The sequence below is a fragment of the Indicator indicator genome, chromosome 22 (assembly GCF_027791375.1).
Source record: "Indicator indicator isolate 239-I01 chromosome 22, UM_Iind_1.1, whole genome shotgun sequence".
Classification (NCBI taxonomy): domain Eukaryota; kingdom Metazoa; phylum Chordata; class Aves; order Piciformes; family Indicatoridae; genus Indicator; species Indicator indicator.
The window spans coordinates 15,728,838-15,753,442 of NC_072031.1; positions in this window are offsets into that span (position 1 = coordinate 15,728,838).

Sequence of the window (24,605 nt, forward strand, 5' to 3'; positions counted from 1 at the left end):
TGGGGTCTCAAGAGGTCTACCAGAGTTTTAAGGCTAACCCTCTCTTCCTGATCAGAAGGATCTTTCTTAAGAGAGGGACCCTGAGTAGAAGGACCCTCATCTCCATCTGCACCATCTCCTGCAGTATCTGCATCTCCTCCTGCAGCTCCTTTGCGCTTTCTGGTTACAGTGGCCACCAAATTTACTGGATTGGCTTTCACATTCACAGCAGAGTTGGAAGAGCAAGTAGCCTTATGTCTTTCTTGATACAGTGCTATCAGTAGCCATATGATTATTCCAAGAAGCAACAAATTTAAGATTAAGGCTAGTACAAGATATCTAGGGTACCACTGGTTCCAAACACCCTCTGTAGTTGTAAGAGGAGTAACAAACTCGTATGTGTCTGCTAGCAGATCCATAGTTGAGTTACCATAGCTTCTTAGCCCAATAAGACCATAACAGAATTCACCAACATTCAGTAACTTGTTCTTAACCCAAAGAAACGACTTATATGCCACATATCTCACAATCTTGTCTATCATGCAGGAAACGGCCCATCTGTAAACAATCACACCGATAATAGATGAAATAAAATTACTCAAAATCCAAAACAGCTTCATTTTGCTTCCTAATCTGAGCAGAAATAAATCAAACAAGCAATCGAGCCCCGAGTTGGAGCGCCAAAAATAAAAAGTGTGTCGGTATGAGCTGAAATTCCCCCCCCACCAACAATAACCAGGCTAGCTCAGTCTGGAAGCAAATGAAGGCTGTATTTACAAGCAGAGTCTAAAATCTACAATGAAATGCAATGAATATGTACAAATATACAAAATTCACAACATTCACAAATATATACAATCAACAGAAAAAGCACAATCGATCTCCCTTTGCTTCCCCCCAAGGGGACCCTCCCAAAGGGGCCTCCCTCTCCCAGGAGCTTCCCCCCCAGACCCCCCTGGACAGAGAAGCAGGGTTAGTTAAGCAGAAAGTTGTTAACTTAGCTGCCAAGGTCAGTGTGTGTTATCTTCAGCCAGAAGAGAAGAAGAAACAGCAGCCAGACAGCCCAGCAACTGCCCCCACTGCCGAACGCAGAATGTGCAGAGTGCCTACTTTGTTTTGGGTAATAGTTCTTAAACATTTCTATCTATCCAATGGAAGTGTTTAGAACAATCGTTATTTTGCTTTCTTACACCCAATAGTGACTTATTTACATTCTTTCACTTTCTCTGTTCTGAACTTTGCAAGGAAAAATTAAAAAGACAGTTTCAAACCATCACAGAGCAACATCAACTGAAAGAAACTGCTTTTAGTTCAAGAGGGGGAACAGCTCCAAGCACTGGGCAGCTCCTGCCCCATGAAAGCTCACCCCTCACAGGGGAAACACTTTGTGCTGATGCTGCACCCAGGTAACAGCCCTTCTAAAAAGATATGGTCACAGAAATGTATGTTCCCTGCTCAGAAATACAGGCAGGGTGCTCATCAGATGGCTTCTTTTCCTTGAAGGAGGGCATTGAGGTCCTGGAGCAGGTGCAGAGAAGGCCAAGAAAGCTGGTGAAGGGTTTGGAGAACCCAAACTGGTGAGGAGCAGCTGAGGGACTTGTTCAGCCTGGAGAAAAGGAGGCTGAGGGGAGACCTCATTGCTCTCTACAGCTCCCTGAAAGGAGGTTGGAGCCGGGTGGGGATTGGTCTCTTCTCCCAAAGAGCAAGGGATAGGATGAGAGGACATGGCCTCAAGTTGTACCAGGAGAAATTTAGTTTGGACATTAGAATTCTTGACTGAAAAGGTTCTCAAACACTGGAACAGACTCCCCAGGGACGTGGTTAAATCCCCATCCCCAGGGGTGTTTAAAAGCTGCAGAGATGTGGTGCTGAGGGACACGGTTTAGCACCAGACTTGGTAGGGTTAGAGAATGCTTGGACATAATGATCCTAAAGATCTTTTCCAACCAAAAAGATTCCCTGAATTTATGATCAAACACTCCTGACAGGCTGGAGGAACACAGACAGCACACCCCAGGTGCCTGGTTTGCAGGTACCCACTGCTGCTGGCCTCCTCAGCACCACACAGAGCTGTCCAATCCACCTCTTTAATAACCTTCTAATTAAAGCTGGGGGCACTTAATAATGAGCTGATCTGGCAATTAGCATAATGTGAATAAGAGGAATGCAGGTGTCCTTATTCCAGAATGATCCCAGGCAAAGGGAAAAAGAGATAGAAAAAAAAATTCCCAGTTTTAATCCAAGTTAGATTAATTTTACATTTTAATTAGAAAGATGAAGGGGGGAGGAATGGAGCAAGTACAAGCTGTTAGCAGCTTATAAAACCTCTTGGAAATGAGACTGATAATGAAATTTGTCCTTTTTTGTTGTTGTTGTGCAGCAGCAGCAGCTGTAGGGGTGCACTCAAAAGGAAAGAGCTCAATGTCTTCTCAAGAGACAGGGACAAGCACCTGTGCTTCCAGCTGTCCACCAAGGCAGCCTCAAAACTCAAACCTTTGCCCTCAAAGAGGTTGATGCCAGCAGCCTCACAGCAGGTCCAGGCAGGTGCTTTGTCCTGCTGGGTAAAGGCAGCTTTGCAAAGTGAGGGGAAAGGAAGTCCCTGACATCAGGAAACTGTACCTGCAACAACACATTTTGGGGGGGAGTAGGAACAAAGTTTTGGGGTCCAGAACCCAAGAGGGTTCTCAGAGGAGAGGAGCTCCTCTGCTAGGGACTCAAGCTGAGAGAGTTGGGATTGTTCAGTTTGGAGAAGAGAGGGCTCCAAGGAGACCTTATTGTGGCCTTCCAGTAGCAGAAGGGGGCTACAAGAAAGATGGGGAAGGACTTTGTCTGGTGTCAGGTAGTGATAGGACTTGGGGGGTGGATCCAAGCTAGAGGAGGAGAGGTTTAAGATTAGACATCAGGAAGAAGTTCTTCCCCATAGGAGTGGTGAGACACTGGAACAGGTTGCCCAGGGAGGTGGTGGAAGCCTCATCCCTGGAGGTGTTTAAGGCCAGGCTGGATGTGGCTCTAAGCAGCCTGATGTAGTGTGAGGTGTCCCTGGCCATGGCAGGGGGTTTGGAACTGGATGATCCTTGAGGTCCCTTCCAACCCTGACAGTTCTGTGATTCTGTATGGCAGAAAGCAATAATCCTTGGGAAGGGCATCAACTGCTGGCCAAAAAATAGCCATTTCCAGAGACGGAAACACTGAACCATTTCAGTTGGAGAAGATTTTTAAGATCATCACATCTAACCATTCTCTAACTCTACCAAGCCTGATGTTAAACCATGTCCCTCAGCACCACATCTGTCTTTTAAACACCTCCAGGGATGGGGATTCCCCCACCTCCCTGGGCAGCCTGTGCCAGTCTTTCAGAACCCTTTCAGTCAAGAAGTTTCTTCTAATGTCCAACCTAAATCTCCTCCCGGTTCAACTTGAGGCCATTCCTTCTTCTCCTGTCGCTAGGGAGAAGAGACCAAACCCCACCTCACTGCGACCTCCTTTTAGGAGCTGTAGAGGCCTCCAGAGGCTCCTTGTCCCAGTTCTCAATGGTTGCACAGTCCTCCCACCCCTCACCAAATTCAGCTCCTGAAGAGTCCCTATTGAAGTGAATCCATCACCACCTTCTCTTCCCTTTCCTTCTTCCCTTTCCTCTCCAGGACATCAGCAGGAGGAGTGCTGCTGGCACAAGGCAAGGCTCTGTCCTCTCAGTTCTGCTGCCTGGGCTCATCTTTCAATCCAAACCTGCAATTTCTTGTCCACCCACAGACTTCCAACAAGGCTCATGTCAGAGAAATCCCCAGAGATCATCTGCCAAGTTGCAGGGAGCCTTTACTGAGGGTATGAAACCAGCAATTTGTCAGAAGATCACTGGATAAAAGCCAAGATGATTTTCCCAGGGACAGCACAAAGCCCATTCATGGCATTAAGGTCATGCTTCACCAGACTCCAGGAAAGAATCTGCAGCTTGCTTCACAGGTTGGTGAGAATTTGATTAACTGTGGAGGATGAGAAAAGAGTTCTCCAAGACTGCCACAGGCTGCCCAGGGAGGTGGTTAAATCCCCAGCCTTGCAGGGGTCCAAAAGCTACAGAGATGTGGTGCTGAGGGACATGGTTTAGCACCAGCCTTGGCAGAGGTAGAGAATGGTTGGAGTTGGTGGTCTTTAAGGTGTTTTTCAACCAAAACATTTCTTTGAGGTTTTTTGTTTGTTTTTCTGAACCAAGAGATTTATTTGAAAGGATGAGAAGCAGCCCAAGACTCCCTGCTCCTACTGATCTTCCTAATAAACCATTGTTCCTAATGCCCTCCCCTACGTCCTGGCAACTGATACAGATGAGAAGATCATTAGTTGAGGTTTCAAGTATCAATTACAGCTCTATTGGAACACATTTGTTCAATCACTGCTCCCACTCCTTCCACTGCATTCTCTAACAGCAGCTCTTGCTCTTTGCACTCAATTAAAGTTCTTCATGATTTGCCACAGCCAAAGCTTGGGATTTTATTTTACTCTATTTTTTTATTTTTTTTTAACTGCCATTTTAAGGCCAAGTTCAGGTGGGTTCCTTAATTCTAATTGACATTTGCCTTCTTGTCAGTGTGCTTAGTTAATGGGTGGGGGAATCCCATATCCACTCAGGAAATTCTGCAATTAATGTTGCAGTGGTAGAAGGAGGTTGCCTAGAGCAACCTTTTCATTTCCTTGAGAGCTTTTTTTCTGGAGGTTAACGATGAGGTACTGTCAAGGTGCAGATGTAAGCACTGTGTGCTACGATGCAGCATGATTAAAAGATATTTCTGCTCTCAAAAAATGGCTGCTAAGGTTGCATCTGAAGTGAATGAAAGTGCTTGGGGGATTCTTGACCTCCAGGTTCTTCTCTTTTTTCCTTTATTTCAGTGCCTCACAAAGGCCTTCTTGATATTGGGCAACAAGCCACTGATTAGTTTGCAGAGAAGAGAAGCCCGAGAAGCCCAGGTCTGGAGAAGAGAAGCCTGAGAACAGATTTAATAAATGTTCATAAATATCTGAAGCAAACACCCAAAAAATAGCCCCAAAATTAGCTGAATTTTCTAGTGGCAGGAACAAGAAATTATTTCTTCTCTCTACCTTCCCTGAGCAGGTCACTCATCTCTTGCCTCAGAAACAACCTCTCCCAAAGCCCTAATTGCAAAAGAATTGTGGAGGCTGAGGGATGTGGAGATTTTTAGCCTAGAGAAGACTTGGGGAAGCGGGGGGGCATCTTATCAAGGCTTATAAATAATAAAGGATGGGTGCCCAGTGAGAGGACAAGAGGCAGTGGGCACAAACTTGAACCCAGAAAGCTGCACCTAAACATGAGGAGGAACTGCTTTACACTGAGGGTGGTAGAGCACTGGAACAGGCTGCACAGAGAGGTGGTGGAGTCTCCATCTCTGGAGTCATTCAAAACCCACCTGGATGCCATCCTGTGAGCATGCTCTGGCAAGGGGGTTTAGAATAGATGATCCCCAGAAGTCCCATTGGACAGCCCTGGGACACCACCTGAGCACCACCAAAGCACCACCTGGTTGAGATGGAAGCTCAGGGAGCAGGGCTTGTGCCTCAGAGGTTTCCACTGGCACAATGCAGTAGTGGGTGATGTAAAATACAACGGGGAGAGGAATAAATCTGCAGGGTCCTCTGAAGACAGGGACAAATACTTTTTTTTTTCTCTGAAGTAATATTAATGGTCTTAGTAATAATAGTATTATTTTAATTATTAAATAATTATCAAATAATTTATTTAAATTAATTTAATTATTAATAAATAATACTAAAAATAAATTACTAATAAAATAATTAAATAGTAATTAATAATCAATACTATTAATAATGATTAATACTGTTGATTATAATTATATTATGATATATAATTTATATTATAAATTTATAAATTATATTAATAAAATTATTAATTTATATATTATATTATAATATATAATTTATTGTATGATATATAATTATTACACTGTTATTATAATTAATGATATTAATTACAATTAATAGTATTAATACTAATAATAATTATTAATTAATAATAGTAATTATTTGTATTAATAATAATATCAAAATCCTAAACATCCAGCTTTACAGAAGCCAACTTAAATTGTTTTCCTAATCATTATTAACATCAGCTAGACAGAAAGATTAAGCAGGGAGGAAAAAAAAAAAATATGGGACCCAGTGAAGCTCGAGGTTGTCACCAGAACACTCCAAGCCTTCCAAAGAACAGAGGCTGTTTGAGTCAGCAAACTTTTAACCAGTGGTTGCCATGCAACAGCAGTGACATCAGATGATGAATAGCTCAGAGAGTGCCCTGAGTGTGGCAAATGGAAGGTTTCACTCTTTATGTCTTGCTATTTATTAAGGCATTTCTTTAGCCTGTTGGCAGTCCACGATAAAACAAGGACAGGGATGCTATTAAAACCCAGCCCTGCCCCTGCCAGGAAGGATTGATTGGGGCTGCATAGGCATAGCATAAGCTGTATGCTACAGCACATGGTCCCCAGAGGTCTTAAGGTTGCCAGAAAAAAAAAAAAAAAGAAATGAGGAATTGTCCCAGCCAGCAGCCATCTGCCTGGAGTGAAATGTGTTCTCACAGGAGAGATGATTAACCTCAGCTACATCTTTCACCCCACAAAATGTAGAGGGCACATCTGAATAATTCTGCATGAAAACAACCAAAGCCCTTGTCTGGGGCATGGTGGGAAGCATCAGGTTCCTGCAGAGCAGGCAGGTGAGTGGCTTTGGGGGTGGGTGGTGCTTGTTTCCTTCCAAAGGGGCAGTGCTCTTCCTGCAGGGGAGCTTTTCTGGGTTGAGTGAGGTTACCTGGGAGGAGGCAAAGGGCCCTTTTCAGCTTTTCAAGGCATCCCTGAAGAGAGCAGTTGCAGAAATGCTGATTAGAGCACTATAGGCTAACAGATTCTCTCCTGCCAAACTCTCTTTTCCCTGCAGTCCCAGTTTTGGAAACTGTAATGTTCAGAAACTCAGCTTTTCAGGGTGGAAATCCTCATTAGTCTATGGCAGATCTGTCCAGAAAAGGCATCATTAGACTGTACAGATTAGTAAAGCTGTGAACCTCCCATGTTACAAGAGATGATGACAGCTCTGGGGAGCTGGGATCCTCCTAATGCCAGGGTACAGCACCCCCAAAAAGCAGTACTTCTGGGGTGTATGACCTGGGAGAGGGGAAAAAAATCCACTCTTATCACACAAGAAGCCAAATGAAGACAAGCTCTTCAAGACTCTGCTTTGGATTCTGAAGGAAATCATGGGGAGGATGGAGCAAGTGCATCTGCATTTGTAGAAGAGCTGCACACAGGGAGATAACAGCACACAGTTTTACATCTGAGAGGCAACAGAATTCCATAAATACTGAAATATGATGATGATGAGCAACTTGTGCCTGGCAAGTCCTGGTTTCTTCTCCCATTCAGCTTGTGCTACATCTTTCTCCCCTTGACAGCCTGGGGATGCAGTTTGGTCCCAGTTCAGAAGCCTCCAGCACTGGGAGTTCTGAGGTTTTTTGGGTCCCTAATCTAAAGCATCTCTTCTGAGTCAAAATGGATTTGGTAGAAGACCAGTTTGGCTTCATAAATTAGGTGGCAGTTGGTTTAAAGGAGGAAGGAAATATATTGTGTTTAAATAAGCTGTGAGACTCAGTGCTGAGGGAACCATGCATTAAAGAGGTGATAAACTGCACACCAGTCTGGGCTGAGAGGATGTTACAACCCACCTGTCCTTTATAAAAGAAGGAAGAGCTGTGGGAAGCTGCAGAAGGACAACCAACCCATGAATCATTTTGTCTGATTGGCTGTAGGGGGTAGCTAAGAGCCAGGGCTCCGACTCACATCTCTCTCTGAAAGCAGAATTAAATCACAACCAGGCAGAACAGCATCAGAACCATAGAATGGATTTGAGTCCAGCCATTAACCCAGCACTGCCAGGTCACCAGCAAACCATGTCCCTCAGCACTATATCCACACAGCTTTGAAACCCCTCCACAGATAGGACTCAACCACTGCTCTTGTCCAGGGTTGTCAAAGGGAAGGAATTTTTCCCAGTCTCCACCATAGACATCTCCTGGTTCAACTCAAGGTTGTTCCCTCTTGACCTATCTCTTGTTCCTTAAGAGACCAACGACCACCTTGCTCCACCCTCCTTTCAGGAGGTCAATACCAGGTCAAACAAACCCTTCATTGATGTGGAGGCAGAGTGCACCCTCAGGAAGTTTGCAGATGATAAAAAATTGGCAGAGCAGAGGGATGTGCCACCACTCAAGAGAGACCTTGGCAGGATGACAAAATGGCCCCTGGAGACTGTGGTGGGGATGGGGGCAGAACTGGGATAAAACCTGGCTAAGGATCCACACCTGGCTGTGTTCCATGAGCTCTGGGCTCAAGCCACCAGTTCCACCAACTCCTCCATCTCTTGGGCCTGCAGTCCAGATGCCTCAGCTCAGCACATGATGTTATTAGATTTGTCAGAGATGCCAGAAGGTGCAGGGACATCAGGATAGGTGTTAAGAGCCTGAACACCAGCAGCCACACTTCCAGAAACTCAGAAAAGCTTTCAGCCACCCAGAGATTTCTGCCAAAGCAAAGCCTCTGCCTGGTGGAACACAACCTACTGAAGGGACTTGTTTACACCAACAGGGTGATTGGGGTTGGGGTTTTTGCTATCTACTTTATTCTGCTTATTGGTGTTCTGCAAGGGATTCCAGGAGATCTGAGATGCAAGAGGAAACTGGCACTAGGTTGGCATATTTTGCCACAGCACAGTTGGTGGAATGTGAGCAAAAACCATCTTTGCCCGTTCCTGCCTATTAGCGCTTGCAGCTGGCTCGTGGCATCCTGAGGAGAGCATTTGTGATGGTTTGAAACTGTCTTTTTAATTTTTCCTTGCAAAGTTCAGAACAGAGAAAGTGAAAGAGTGTAAATAAGTCACTATTGGATGTAAGAAAGCAAAATACTGATTGTTCTAAACACTTCCATTGGATAGATAGAAATGTTTAAGAACTATTACCCAAAACAAAGTAGGCACTCTGCACATTCTGCGTTCGGCAGTGGGGGCAGTTGCTGGGCTGTCTGGCTGCTGTTTCTTCTTCTCTTCTGGCTGAAGATAACACGTACTGACCTTGGCAGCTAAGTTAACAACTTTCTGCTTAACTAACTCTGCTTCTCTGTCCAGGGGGGTCTGGGGGGAAGCTCCTGGGAGAGAGAGAGGCCCCTTTGGGAGGGTCCCCTTGGGGTTGTGCTTTTCTGTTGATTGTATATATTTGTAAATGTTGTGAATTTTGTATATTTGTACATATTCATTGCATTTCATCGTAGATTTTAGACTCTGCTTGTAAATACAGCCTTCATTTGCTTCCAGACTGGGCTAGCCTGGTTATTGTTGGTGGGGGGGGGGGGATTTCAGCTCACACCGACACACTTTTTATTTTTGGCGCCCAACGTGGGGCTCGATTGTTTGTATGATTTATTCCTGCTCAGATTAGGAAGCAAAATGAAGCTGTTTTGGATTCTGAGTCATTCTATTTCATCTATTATCAGTGCAGTTGTCTACAGATGGGCTGTTTCCTGCATGATAGACAAGATTGTGAGATATGTGGCATATAAATCGTTTCTTTGGGTTAAGAACAAGTTACTGAATGTTGGTGAATTCTGTTGTGGTCTTATTGGGCTAAGAAGCTATGGTAATTCAACTATGGATCTGCTAGCAGACACATTTGAGTTTGTTACTCCTCTTACAACTACAGAGGGTCCTTGGAACCAGTGGTACCCTAGATATCTTGTGCTAGCCTTAATCTTAATTTTGTTGCTTCTTGGAATAATCATATGGCTACTGATAGCACTGTGTCAAGAAAGACATAAGGCTACTTGCTCTTCCAACTCTGCTGTGAATGTGAAAACCAATCCAGTAAATTTGGTGGCTACTGTAAGCAGAAAGCGTAAAGGAGCTGCAGGAGGAGATGCAGATGCTGCAGGAGATAGTGCAGATGGAGATGAGGGTCCTTCTACTCAGGGTCCCTCTCTTAAGAAAGATCCTTCTGGTGAGGAAGAGAGGGTTAGCCTTAAAACTCTGGCAGACCTCTTGAGACCCCACATGGATGATGGAGATGGAGGTCAAGATGTAGACCCTGGTAGATTAGCAACTGCTGGCAGAGCCTCTGCACTCAAGGAAATTCAACGGAGGATTACAATAGGAATATGGGGACAGCGACCTCAGGATGATGATGATGATGAGGATGACATACAGTCAGCTAATACACCCAGACAGGAAATTAGACATGTGAGGAAGGATTACATCAGAGGAGATAATGAGCCAGTCCTGTCTTGGCTAGCCAGGTGTTTTGATATGGGAGCCCCAGCATTGGTGGTAGGTGACAAGTTGGCCTCTCAGTTGGGGATGCTCTCAAAGGATACAGGCATAGACAGGCACCTAGGCAAGTGCATTGGTAAAGTTTCTCTGTGGGCACGCCTCCTACTGGCAGTCCTGTTGAGGTACCCCAGCAGAGATGATTTACCATGGAACCCTAAGCTTTGGACCACAATAGATGAGGGAATCAAGAGTCTGAGAGAATTTGCTGTGAGAGAAGTAATGTATGGAGATCATAAGGCTCTGAATCCTGATGAAATTCCTGTTGGAACAGGCCTTGCCAAAAAGCTCATTAAGCTTGCTCCTCCTAATTATGCTACTATTCTGGCAAGCAGGATTGTGGCAAGAAATTATGGTGGAGTGCCTCCCACTGTTGGCCATTTCACTGACCAAATGAGGCAGTTGGAGGATAGTCTTGCACGTACTTCTTTGGTTTCAGCCATTGAAACTCTGTCTGGAGAGATAAAGACTTGCATGAAAGAGCTGAAGGAGGAACTTAAAACCTCCATATCCAGCTTGATGAAGGGGGATGATTCTGATTCCTCTTCCTCCAGATGGATACAAGTTTCAGCTGTTAGGAACAGACGTGCTCCAAGGAGGCCATTCCAGAATAGGTCAAACCAAAACAGACAGCAGAGGCAATCACGTGGCAGTATCTGGATAACTCTGCGTGATCAGTTTGGTGAGAACATGAACAGATGGGATGGTCAACCAACTTCTGATCTTTTCAAGAGGTTACGGGAGCTGCAGAGGGGCAGATCCCGAGGTAGCAATACCAGGAGGGTAGCTGTCGCTTCCTCAGTTTCCCAGAACAACTCTGATAGCTCCAACAGTGATCCTAATTCTGGTGCTGGACATTGTGCCAGCTGTACATGTGGAGGTAATCCCCACCATTAGGGGTGCCCTGCCTTCCGCCAGGGGGAGGTAAGGGATAATGGAGATAACAGAATCTATTGGGATGTGTACATCCAGTGGCCTGGCACTTCAAAATTTCAGAAGTACAGGGCCTTGGTTGACACAGGAGCTCAGTGCACCATAATACCATCAAATTATCAAGGGGGAGAATCTATAACTATTCAGGGAGTCACTGGTGGATCTCAAGAGTTGTTTAAGATAGAGGTTGACATAAGTTTAACTGGGAAGCAGTGGAAGAAACATACTATTGTAACAGGTCCTAATGCACCTTGTATTTTGGGAATTGACTTTCTGAGAGAAGGGCGTTTTAAAGACCCTAAGGGTTACAAATGGGCTTTTGGAATAGCAACTGTAGAAATTGATGGAGGAAAATTGAAGTTGTCCATTAGACCTGAGCTTTCAGATGAATCTGCAGTTGTGGGACAACATGAGATAGAGGATGTAAAGCTGCCGGTTGCTTCTCAAACTGTGCATCACAGACAGTACAGAACCAACCGTGACTCTTTGGTGCCCATTCAAAACTTGATTCGTCAGTTGGAGAGTCAGAAGGTCATCAGCAAAACTCATTCACCTTTCAACAGTCCAGTCTGGCCTGTGCGAAAGCAGAATGGAGAGTGGCGTCTGACAGTTGATTTCCGTGCCTTGAATGAAGTAACTCCACCCATGAGTGCAGCTGTACCAGACATGATGGAACTCCAATATGAGCTGCAATCCAACAGGCCAAATGGTATGCTACCATAGACATTGCTAATGCTTTCTTCTCTATTCCCATAGCAGAGGAATGCAGGCCTCAGTTTGCTTTCACCTGGAGAGGCATTCAGTACACATTCAATCGTTTGCCCCAGGGGTGGATTCACAGTTCAACCATCTGCCATGCAGTGATCCATGATGCTTTGGAGAAAAGTGGAGCTCCAGAACACATTCAGTTCATCGATGACATCATCGTCTGGGGTGAGACTGCTGAAGAAGTCTTCGAGAAAGGTAACAAAATCCTTGACATTCTCTTGCAAGCTGGTTTCGCTATCAAGCGAGACAAGGTGAAAGGACCTGCCAGAGAAATCCAGTTTCTGGGAGTGCGGTGGCAAGATGGTTGCCGTCACATCCCAATGGATGTGATAAACAGAGTCTCCACCATGGCAAATCCCATCAACAAGAAAGAAACTCTGCGTTTCTTAGGCATAGTGGGATTTTGGAGACTGCACATTCCTGGATACAGTCAGATTGTGAAACCTCTATATGATGTGACTCGAAAGAGAAACAGTTTCCAATGGGGTCCTGAGCAACAAGCAGCCTTTGACCAGATCAAGCGAGAGGTAGTCCAAGCGATGGGTCTGGGACCTGTCCGAACTGGTCCAGACATTAAGAACATTCTGTACACGGCCGCGAGTGACAATGGTCCAACCTGGTGCTTATGGCAAAGAGCTCCAGGGGAGACACGAGGACGTCCTCTTGGTTTCTGGGGTCGTGGCTACAGAGGCTCAGAGGCAAACTACACTCCAACAGAGAAAGAGATTTTAGCTGCTTATGAAGGAGTGAAAGCTGCTTCTGAAGTGATTGGAACTGAGTCACAACTTCTTCTAGCTCCTAGATTGCCAGTTCTGAATTGGATGTTCAAAGGCTAAGGTTCTTCACCACATCATGCAACAGATGCTACCTGGTCTAAGTGGATGGCTCTGATAACACAGAGAGCTCGAATGGGAAATCTCGAAAGGCCTGGTTTGGTGGAGGTGATCACAAACTGGCCAGAAGGCACAAGCTGTGCTAAACCTCCAGAGGAGAGAGTAACTCATGCTGAGGAAGCTCCTCCTTACAGTGATCTGTCTGATGATGAAAAGAGATATGCTTTGTTCACAGACGGTTCCTGTCGTCTTGTTGGGAACAAGCGGAGATGGAAATCTGCAGTGTGGAGCCCAACGTGCAGAGTTGCAGAAGCAAGAGATGGAGAAGGAGAATCCAGTCAATTTGCAGAGGTAAAAGCTGTCCAGCTAGCTCTTAACGTAGCTGAACGTGAGAGATGGCCAAAGCTCTATCTCTACACTGACTCATGGATGGTAGCCAATGCCTTGTGAGGTTGGCTGAAAGACTGGAAGAAGAATGGCTGGCAGAGGAAAGGAAAGCTAATCTGGGCTGCAGATCTGTGGCAAGACATTGCTGCTCGCATTGAGAGAATCCCAGTGAAAGTGAGACACATCGATGCTCACATTCCTAAGAGCAAAGCTACTGAGGAACAACAACACAACCATCAGGCAGATCTAGCTGCAAGAGTTTCCCAGGTGGACACAAACTCTGATCCTGATCTTGACTGGAAACACCGAGGTGAGCTGTTCTTAGCTCGGTGGGCCCATGACTCGTCAGGACATCAAGGCAGAGATGCAACCTACCGATGGGCTCGTGACAGATCCATTGACATTTCCATGGATGCTATCACACAAGTCATCCATGACTGTGACATTTGTGCTGCTATTAAGCAGGCAAAGCGGATCAAGCCCTTGTGGTACGGTGACCGATGGTCCAAGTACAAGTATGGTGAAGCCTGGCAGATTGACTACATCACTCTACCTCGTTCTCCATCTGGTAAGCAGTATGTGCTGACTATGGTAGAGGCAAGCACTGGATGGCTGGAAACTTATCCAGTTCCTCATGCAACTGCACGTAACACCATTCTTGGTCTGGACAGACAAATCCTGTGGAGACACGGAACTCCAGAGAGGATTGAGTCAGACAACGGAACTCATTTCAAGAACAATCTTGTGAAAAACTGGGCCAAAGAGCAGGGCATGGAGTGAATATTCCACATTCCCTACTATGCACCAGCTGCAGGGAAGATCGAACGCTACAACGGTTTGCTGAAAACCACTCTCAAAGCCATGGGGGGTGGATCTTTGAAGAACTGGGAGAAACATTTAGCACAAGCAACCTGGTTGGTGAATAGTAGAGGTTCAGTGAATCGAGCTGGACCTGCCCAATCAGATTTGTTGCGAAAGGAAGAAGGTGATAGAGTTCCTGCTATCAGAGAAAAGAATCTGTTAGGCAAAACTGTTTGGGTATTTTCTCCTTCAGGAGAGGCCAAACCTGTCCGAGGGGTGGTTTCTGCTGAAGGTCCTGGCCACACCTATTGGGTGATGCAAGAAAATGGTGAAATTCAGTGTATTCCACAAAGAAATCTAACTTTGGCTGAGAGAGGTTAAATTCAGAGTGTTGCGCAGATACAGCATCGCGCCCAAGAGGAGAGTCCATGAGATCTACGGTGCACGAACCCTGAGAGCCCTGAGTCACCTGAGAGTCCCTGTTCCTTTCTTCGCTCCATCTGCGAGGAAACAAGCTGTTTGCTGTTTTTCCTGTGATTTGACTCTTTTGAATCATCTACATCTGAAATAGCCGGAATGGACTATGGTCTTTATTCACCTATTGTTGTAGATATTATTTTAGGTTAGATAAATGATAGTAGCAGCCAATGGAATTGTTTAGAAGGGGTGGACTGTGCTGGTTTGAAACTGTCTTTTTAATTTTTCCTTGCAAAGTTCAGAACAGAGAAAGTGAAAAGTGTAAATAAGTCACTATTGGGTGTAAGAAAGCAAAATAACAATTGTTCTAAACACTTCCATTGGATAGAGAGAAATGTTTAAGAACTATTACCCAAAACAAAGCAGGCACTCTGCACATTCTGCGTTCGGCAGTGGGGGCAGTTGCTGGGCTGTCTGGCTGCTGTTTCTTCTTCTCTTCTGGCTGAAGATAACACGTACTGACCTTGGCAGCTAAGTTAACAACTTTCTGCTTAACTAACTCTGCTTTCTGTCCAGGGGGGTCTGGGGGGAAGCTCCTGGGAGAGAGAGAGGCCCCTTTGGGAGGGTCCCCTTGGGGTTGTGCTTTTCTGTTGATTGTATATATTTGTAAATGTTGTGAATTTTGTATATTTGTACATATTCATTGCATTTCATTGTAGATTTTAGACTCTGCTTGTAAATACAGCCTTCATTTGCTTCCAGACTGGGCTAGCCTGGTTATTGTTGGTGGGGGGGGGAATTTCAGCTCACACCGACACAGCATTTCCAAGAGCTTTCATGAGCACAGATGTGATAAGATGTTTAATTTTTCAGCATTTTCACAGCTGGGTTTGTTGTGCAGAGGAACAAACAGGAGTTCAAAGCTCTGCTTGACAAGCTGAAGGACCTTCGAGTGCCACAGGTCAGACTGAGCTCTGCAGTGGCTGAGCAGAAGGCAGCAGGTTGGGCTCAGGTGCTCAGTGATGTGCTCCTATGAAAAACTCTCTGAAAGGTGATTTGAGGCACCCCACCTTTATTTCTCTGCAGGTCACAGTAGCTCTCAGCTCTGAGGGCATCATCAGAAGTTTCAGGGCAGCCAGGAGCCAAAATAAAGGAGATGCTCTACATGTCTCCTCCTTGAGAAAAGAACTCCTGTGTGGAAAGCGTTTTATTTAGGGCTTAGTTATGATGACCTCTGCTTTTTAACACTTCAGCCTGATGGCTTCCACAGAGCTATGCAGCACAAGTTCCTGCCTGTGCAACCTGGGAGGGAGCTTTGCTTGATTACATCAGGCACAGGCAAACCCCTACTCCAGCAGGGAAGAGGGCAGCCTGAAGTGACAGCACAGAAAGCAGCTCTGGTTTGCAGTTCACCACTGGATTATTAAAAGCTGCTTTCCACCTCATGGCTGAGGTATTTAAAGTCTACGCTTTCAACCTCACTTTTGGGTGTGGGTTTTTTTTTTTTTGGTGAGGCCAACTGTTTTTTACATCCTCTTAAATACTCTTTCAGGATGTTTTGAAACACCAGCACTGTTCATACTCAAGATGATTCCTCCCCAAAGCAGAACATCGATCTATTGCCTACTTGTATATCTACCCCATGGGACAAGTCATCTCCCTGCAACATTCCCCTCTTACACTTCTCCTCCTCCTTCCTTTCCAATTTCTCTTCACCTCTCCATACCATGATTTATCTCCCTTCCATGTTCCCTGTTCTGCTCTCTCAAAGCAGTAATAACTCTCCCCACAATTAAGACAACCAGCTCCAGCATCCCAACCAATCCATATGAACTCTTCTTTCTGGCTGGCTTCATTACACAAAGTGCTCCTTATTCTGCAAGCTCATTTGAATACCTCCTGACAATTACTCAGCTGAATATTGATCCCAGTATCTTCCTTCATTTGTGTGCCTGTCCAATCCTTTCTGCCAGCTTTGTCAGTACTGAAAAGCAAAAAGCACATTACAGGGCTGTCTCCTTAACTAGAACAGGGACACTGGAAGAAGTGCCAATTGTTCAGCAGTTTCCAAAGTGTTCAGGTGTTTAATGCTCTCCCTTGCTTTGCTGTCCAGTCCCTTTCCATCTATTCTCCCAAGCTTCAGGAGTAGATGAAAGCACCAACAGATGGTTGTTCAACAGCTAAAGGGAATTTTTATGCTTCCATTACTGGAAATAACCCTAAGAAATGCTGGTGAGGAGACACCCACTGGTAGAAGAACACACTGTCTACCTACACTAAGCAGCAGCTCTACCCTCATGGTGTCTCCTATCTGTCATCAGTAACCTGCCTGCAATAAGGAGCTGGCAGATGTGGCCTGGACTAACACCGCCTCTCTAACTACAGAGTCATAGAATGGGTTGAGTTGGAAGAGACCTTAAAGATCATCTGGTTCCAAGCCCCTACCATGGGCAGGGACACCTTTCACCAGCCCAGGTTGCTCAAAGCCACAATCAGCTTGGCTTTGGACAGTTCCAAGGATGGAAAATAAACCTGAATAAACCAAATAAAGCTGATTTGTTTCATCTGCTTTTCCTGACTGAAGCAAAAACTCCCCCTAGGCACCAAGGACTTGCCAGCTCCTTGGGCTGAAGTGACAATCACCCTGTCAAGCAGTTTCCAAGGAGGATGCTGCCCTTTACTTTGCCCTCTGCACTAGTCTCTGGCAAAATAAGCTGGTCTGAAAGAAGCAGGTGAAAGCCATGAAGAAAGGAGAGGCCATGACAGTGAGTGGCACCTTCCCTGCTGGCTTCTGAGCTGCAGCTGTGGCCATGCTCTTTGTGCCAAGGACAAAGAGGAGGGGCAGCTCTCCCAGCTCACCCAAGGGTAGTGAGCTTGTGGGCTTCCAGCTAAAATATTCCCCCCTTTTGGATGTGCATCCACAGTATGTTCCTCTGAATCCCCGCTGCCCAGGTCAAAGAAGAAAGGACTCTCTGCTGGGCTGATGCCCCAGAACTGGAACACCCCCCAGCCACCCCCCCAGCACAGTGTTAGGACTTTTGCTTTGTAGACACAGGAAGGAGGCATGGAGGGATGTCACGTAACAGTCAGCTCTCCCATCCCTTGGGACAAGTGCAGGGCATCCTTGAGGGGGAGGATGGGAAAGGATCCAGCAGCAAAGCAAGCAGATGTGTACAGGTGGGTGCAAGAGAAACACCAGGAAGGCAAACACCCCAAAACCAGGCTGATAGTTACTGCAATTCAACCTGCTCTCCTTCTGCCACAGGGAAGTCACAAGTTCAGATGTCAGCTGGGAAAACACCCTTGCCCAACTAATTAAACCGTTTGGAGAGAGGCCCCACAACGAGCACACAACTCAGCAACAGCAAACCTCCCTCCCACAGACACCCAGGATAGCTTTTGATCTCTACTCACCAAGGCAGGGGGCTGAGGTTCCTTACGTTCTGAGGAGAAGAAGTTCTGAGCTGCAAAGGCTGCTCCTGTGGAGCAAAACAGTTCCTCTTTCCAGCAGAGCTCCTTTTGTATCCTTGCAGCTTAGGTGTTTCCAATCACTCAATCAGTTGGAGATGAGGTGCAGCTGATCTTTATCAGCTCATCACGAGCTCGAGGGCTGTCAGGACCCTGCCCTGGGGGGTGTTGGGGGTAGTGGTGGTTACCACAAGCAGCAGGCTTCACAGGTGCAAGCTGCCCTTAAGATGCAGCAAAGGGTGGAGTCTGCAACGAGGCAAAGTCCAGCACATACAGACCAAGGTGTACCCCCCTGTGACCCCCTGCAGGGCACAGGGGGGCTGATGGCTTAGCTGATGTGGTGGTGCTAGGTCACAGCCTGGACTTGATGATCTCAGAGGTCTTTTCCAGCCTCAATGATTCTGTGAACACACAATGAGTCATAGAACCATTGAGGTTGGTGAAGACCTCTAGTATCAGCAAGTCCAACCTTCAGCTCAACACCACCGTGGCCACTAAACCATGCCCCAAGGGCCCTGTCTACAAGGTTTTGAACACCTCCTGGGATGGGGACTCTGCCACCTCCCTGGGCAGCCTGTTCCAATGCCTGACCACTCTTGTTCCTCATATCCAACCTAAACCTCTTCTGGTGCAACTTGAGACCATTTCCTCTGGTCCTGTTATCTGTTACTTGGGAGACCAACCTTTGCCTTCCTACAACCTTGTTTCATCTCCCTGGTGACAGGCTGTGGGGATGCTGGATGCATGATCTGCTCCATGTCACAGAATCACAGAATTCTTGAGGCTGGAAAAGACCTCTGAGATCATCAAGCCCAGCCTATGACCCAACACCACCACATCAGCTAAACCCTGCCACCAAGTGCCACATCCAAGCTTTTCTTAATGACCCCCAGGGATGGCAACTCCACCACCTCCTTGGGCAGTCCATCCCAGTGCCTGATCAGCCTTGCTGTGAGGAAGTGCTTCCTAATATCCAACCTAAACCTCCCCTGGTGCAGCTTCATGCCATGTCCTGCTTCAGCTTTGTGTCTGACTTCTTTCAGAGCAAGAGATGAGGAGGAGGAGGAAGCAGGCTGCTGTGCACAAGCAGAGGTAGGAGTGGGGCTTTTGCTCCCTGGGGCAAAACCACAGTCAAGAGCAGGGGAAGAGTGCTGCTGTAGCAAGGGAACAGGAGGGAAAGCCAAGTGAGAAGAGTGCAGGGTGCTGTGGGGGCAGCTGTCAGTTCAGGGGCGGGGGGCAGCAATGCCAGCTCTATGGCAGGGACAGAGGTGTTACGATGGATGCAGATGCTTCCTGCCAGTCCAAGACATGCAGATTTCACACTTGGAAGCCAAAGGTGGAGCAGGGGATCCTCTTCTCCTTGGCTGGTTAATGCACAGAGGAGAATCCTCTGGTGCAATATTGGAGAGGTACTTTAAGGGAGTGGTTTTCTTTCACCATCAAGCAAATGGCAAGGAGCTGTCAGAGGAAGAAAGGAAATCTCAATGATTGCTGCCAGACTGCTGGGGCTTTTCTGCAAACCTCAGCCTTACGTGGCCTGAGGTTGTGTTGGGAATCCTTTTGCATCCTCAAGACATTGGGGGTGAGGAGGGGGGAACTGGATGGCAGGGGATAGAAGGGGGGATTAGAGGTGAGTGGTGACAGGAGGGGAGTTTGGATCTGGAGATGTGTGAGAGAGTGGGAGGGACAGCACCGAGGGAGACTCTGATGAGGTCAGCCTGGGAATCCTCATGCTGTAATGAACAGCCAGCTGGTTTCCATAGAAACACCCAGGCAGGATTTCACACATTAAATGGTCAGGTTTGGATGTCAGCCTTTAATAAAGAACCCCCAGCAGGCCAAACAACAGAAATGCAGTGGGGGATTCTTTATCACATGTGTGCCCCACGCTTCCCCTCCAGCAGCCTGCTCCAGCCCACTGGAAAAGAAAACAAATACTAGAAAATAATAACAAGACATCTCCAGAAATCATTCCAAGTGATGCTTCTGGTTCCACTCACCCTGGGCAGGCAGCACTCAGCTCTCTGCACCATTTCACCACAGGATTCTTTCTTGGCAGTCCTGGAGGTGCTCACTCTCAACAGCCTGCTAAGCAAAACCATCTGTGGCATCCATACTGGCACTTCAGGCAAGGTGATCAGATTGGAATAGCTTCTGAGGGAGCAGATAGGCCAACCCTGTCCTGCTCATGGGGACCAGGTTGCCCCTCAGAGGGGGGCAGTCACCTCTGCAAGGAGCCTGGGCAGAAAAAAAAAGACCTTTGTGTTGTGTCCAGCTCTGGAGCCCCCAGCGTAAGAAGGACAAAGACCTGCTCAAGAGGGTCCAGAGGAGAGTGCTGGAGATGATCAGAGGCTGGAGATCCTCCTGTATGAGGACAGGGTGAGAGAGCTGTGCTTGTTCAGCCTGGAGAAGAGAAGGTTCCAGGGGGTCTTTCTTGTGGCCTTTCAGTATTTCAGGGGGGGCTGGAGGGAAGGTGGGGATGGACACTTCGTTTGGGACTGTGGTGACAGGACAATGGATGATGGTTTGAAACTGGATGAAGCTGGATTCAGAGTGGGTAGAAGGAAGAAATGCTTCACTGTGAGAGTGATGAGACAGGGTACCAGGGGTGCAGGGGCTGCAGGCTGCCCAGAGATGTGGTAGATGCCCCATCCCTGACACCATTCAAGGTCAGGTTCTTTGAGACTCTGAGCAACCTGCTCTGGTTGCTGATGTCCCTGCTGACTGCAGGGGGGTTGGAATAGACAACCTTTAAAGGTCCCTTCCAAACCAAACTTGGGCCCTACCCAGGACAAGCTGTGCTGTGTCAGGAGGCAGCAGCAGGTATTTTGGGTGCCAGGTAGGAATGAAGCAAACAGGTAATGCTGTTGCAGTGCCCTATCTGGGAGCAGAACAGCAGGAAGGAGGGGCCTGAAAAACTGCCCCTGCATGGTCTACAACATCCTCATTTCTGCTGGCACAGATGTTCAGCCTTCTGAAGGGTCAGCCAAGAACAATCCATAAGAACCAAAACCACTTAAAGAAATACAGAGGGGGTTTTGTTTCATTTTCCTTTAAACCTCTGTGAGACAGCAGCTGCCCTGATGGAACTTGTGCTATCACCTTCCCCCAAAGAAGTGCAAATGAGAGCTGGGAAGGTCTGAAATGCAATCATCTTGCCTTAGCAATGGGAGGCTGCTTCAGCAAATGAGAACAGCTGCCCTCTTTAAAAGTGTCAGGCAAGGGAGCTCTGCCAGAGCCTCAGAGTAGAGGCAGAGCTCAGCATTCTTCCTCCTGGTACTCCCTTGAGCTCATAGCTGGTGTCACAGCCTTCATGGAGCACCAAGGTCCCCTCCATGGGCACAGCACACACGAGGGGCTGGAAAGAAGGATCAACCAGAACTGTAGATTCTGTTTGGTTGGAAGAGACCTTTAAGGTAATTGACTACAGCCACTGACCAAGCACTGCTAAGTCCACTGCCAATCTGTGTCCCTCAGCACCACATCTACATGGCTTTGAAACCCCTCCAGGGATGGGACTCAAACTCTGTTCTTGTCCAGGACTTGACAACCCTCAAGGGGAAGAATTTTTTTCCCAATATCCAGCCTACACCTCCCCTGCTGCAACTTGAGGCCATTTCCTCCTGTCAGTTGTTAATAGGGAGAAGAAACCAACCCCACCTAGCTCCTTCCTCCTTTCAGGGAGTTGTAAGGAGCTCCTTTTCTCCAGGCTGAACCAAGCCCAGTTCCCTCAGCTGCTCCTCACCAGACCTGTGCTCTAAACCTTTCACCAGCTTCGTTTCCAGGCTCTGGATCTGCTCCAGCCCCTCAGGGGTGAGGGGCCCAAAACTGAGCCCAGTAGTATTCAAGGTGTGGTCTGACCAGTTCTAGACTGACCTTCAAAGTGAAATCTGCTTTCCAGCCACGGGGCAGGCTTCTCAGGGACAGCACAGCCAGGGCTAGCTGGCTACAATTGCTCCATTACATCCTCTCTAGGATTCCCCAGGAAACAATTGCCTCCCATCACCAGCTGTCTCCAGACAGCAAACTCCCTGTCCCCAGGATCAGCCTGGAGCAAACACCTTTCTTAGAAGCTGTGCAGTGGAGCCAAGGAGGGGACTGGCCCCTGGGGACAGCAGGAGCCACTCCTGGCACCTTCAGCCCTGGTATGGTTTGTGTGGTGTGCACAAGGCTCCAGCTCAGCTCAGCCCCAGGAAAAGATCAGGCTGAGGTTTGCTAATGAGCACTCTGGGCTCACCACCACTGCCTTCTGCTTTCTGGGGGGATGCAAAACCACTGCAGAGCCAGGCACAGAAACAAACAAGAATTTAGGCAGTGATAAGGGAGGGAGTGGGGAAAGGTGGAGAAGAAAAAAACCCCAAAAAACCAAAAAAAACCCAAACTATCCCTGAGAACCATTTATGCAGGAGGAACCCCCAAATCCAGGATGGGAGGGTGAGAGCTTTTTGGAGGCTTTCTTGTACAGTGTGGATGATGATAAAGGCAAAATAAATCACCTTTCTTTTTACCATCCAAATGCTTTACACTGTTCAATTAAAGCCTCGGAGATAAAATAATTTCTCCTGGACATTTTCCTTTGCTCTTCTCTTTCTGTTGGAAGTAATTTCAATATTTTACTATCTTAGTAATAAAAAATACATCATGGCTTGCCAGGCAAGAGTGTCTCAGCTGCTTGCTCACTGCAGGAAGGGATCCAGAGCAGCGTTTTGCTTCACTTTACAACGGAGATAAAAACTTGCGCCCGGTGCCAAGGGGCTGTGAAGGGAGCAGGTCACTTGCTTGAAGGCTGTGGGCAATCAGGGAGAGCCAAGCCAGGTTTGTGTCCCTAAAGGCTGTGGGTGAGGCATTGCATGGCCACACTTCCACTTCCTCCCCCAAATACCCGTGAAAAAAAAAGAAAAAAGGGAAGTGAACCAACAAGTCCCTAAATATGAATAAACCTGTGCTGCCCAAGGGAGACAGGGAACTGCTGGGGACCAGCAGAGGCTACAGAGATGCTGAGGGGCCTGGAGCAGCTCTGGGAGGAGCAAAGGCTGAGAGAGAGCCCTGGGGCTGAGGGCCTGGAGAAGAGCAGCCCCAGAGGGGAGCTGAGCAATGCTCAGCAAGAAATAAAGGGTAGGGGGAGAGAGGCTGAGGCCAGACTCTGCTCAGTGGTGCCCAGAGACAGGACAAGGGGCAATGGGCACAAACTGGAACTGGAATCCACCTGAGCATAAGGAAAAACTTTGCTGTGAGGGTTCTGGAGCCCAGAGAGGTTCTCTGGAGAGCTTCCAACCCCCCTGGCCATTGTGCTCCTGGGCAAGCTGCTGGGGGTGCCCTGTTTTAGCAGGGAGGTTGGAGTGGGTGATCTCCAGAGGTCCCTTCCAACCCCCACTAGGCTGGGATTCTGTGATCATATCCTTTAAAACACTATGCTTAAGTGGTCCCAAGTGGAAAGATGTAGCTTTCCTCTAGTTTTAAGAAGAGCAATAAACCTACAATTGCTTTACTACTCAGTCCTACTAAAAAATGCATTAAGCCCTTCTAGCAAATTTGAGTTTTATCAAACAATTACTTGGCTCCAATACTGGAAAGAGTCTAAGTCAAAAATGATGTCACTGGATACTTTTTCAGACTCATTTTGAACCTGATCCTCTGACATTGAGCTGTGGGAAGGAATTTTTTAAGGTGAAAAAGAAAAAAGTACAGCTAGGGTAAATACCAGGAAAAGTCTGTCCCCATCTTTCTTCTGGCCCCATTTAAGGCCACCAGAAGGTCTCCCTGCAGCCTCTTCTTCAGGCTGAACAACCCCAGCTCTCTCAGCCTGCCCTCACAGCAGAGGGATTCCAGCCCTCACATCATTGCTGTGGCCTCCTCTGGACTTGCTCCAACAGGTCTATGTCCTTCTTGGGGTGAAGAGACACTTCAGGACATGGTTTAATGGCCCTGGTGGTCTTAGGTCGATGGTTGGACTTGATGAACTTGGAGGTCTTTGATTCTGTGATGCTATATGTAGGAAGCATCTAAAAATACACAATACTGGTTTGCTCATCTGTTAAGAAGCCTCCCTTCTGCAGGATGGAATGGTGTTTTCCCTTCTTCTGCAAGAACAGAGGGATAAACAGGAAGCCCCTCAGGAAACACTCATCCCACTATGCCATGCCAAGGCCCCATTAATAAAGGATGAGCAAAGAGGAGGGCAGAAGATGCAGAAAACAGAAGCCAAGCTCTGAGCCTAATTAGACTGTTCTCCAAAATTTCTCAGGAGGCTCTTGCTGAGGCTGAGGAGGTAAATATTTCATAAGGGGAGCTCCCTTCCTCTTCATGCTTCTCCTTGTGCTCCCTCCTCAGCTCATTACTTGCTTTGTAGAGGGAAACACTGCTAATTTTAGCCTTACAGGGCCTTGCATATAAGGCCAGGGATGTTCCCTGGATGACTGGGAGATACTTTTTGGCTCCCACCTGAGAGCAGGGTTGGCTGGCACTGCAAAAGAGTCTTGGCAGTCACCTGGTAAATGTGACATGCTGGGTGTGTGGGGTGACCCTCAGAGCCCTCTTCTGCCTGGCTGTGCCCCAGGTTGACACCTACAGACCAACATTGACCATTCTGGGCATGACCCTGGCTACATTTTGTTCTGCATCCCAAGGGAGGGAGGATGC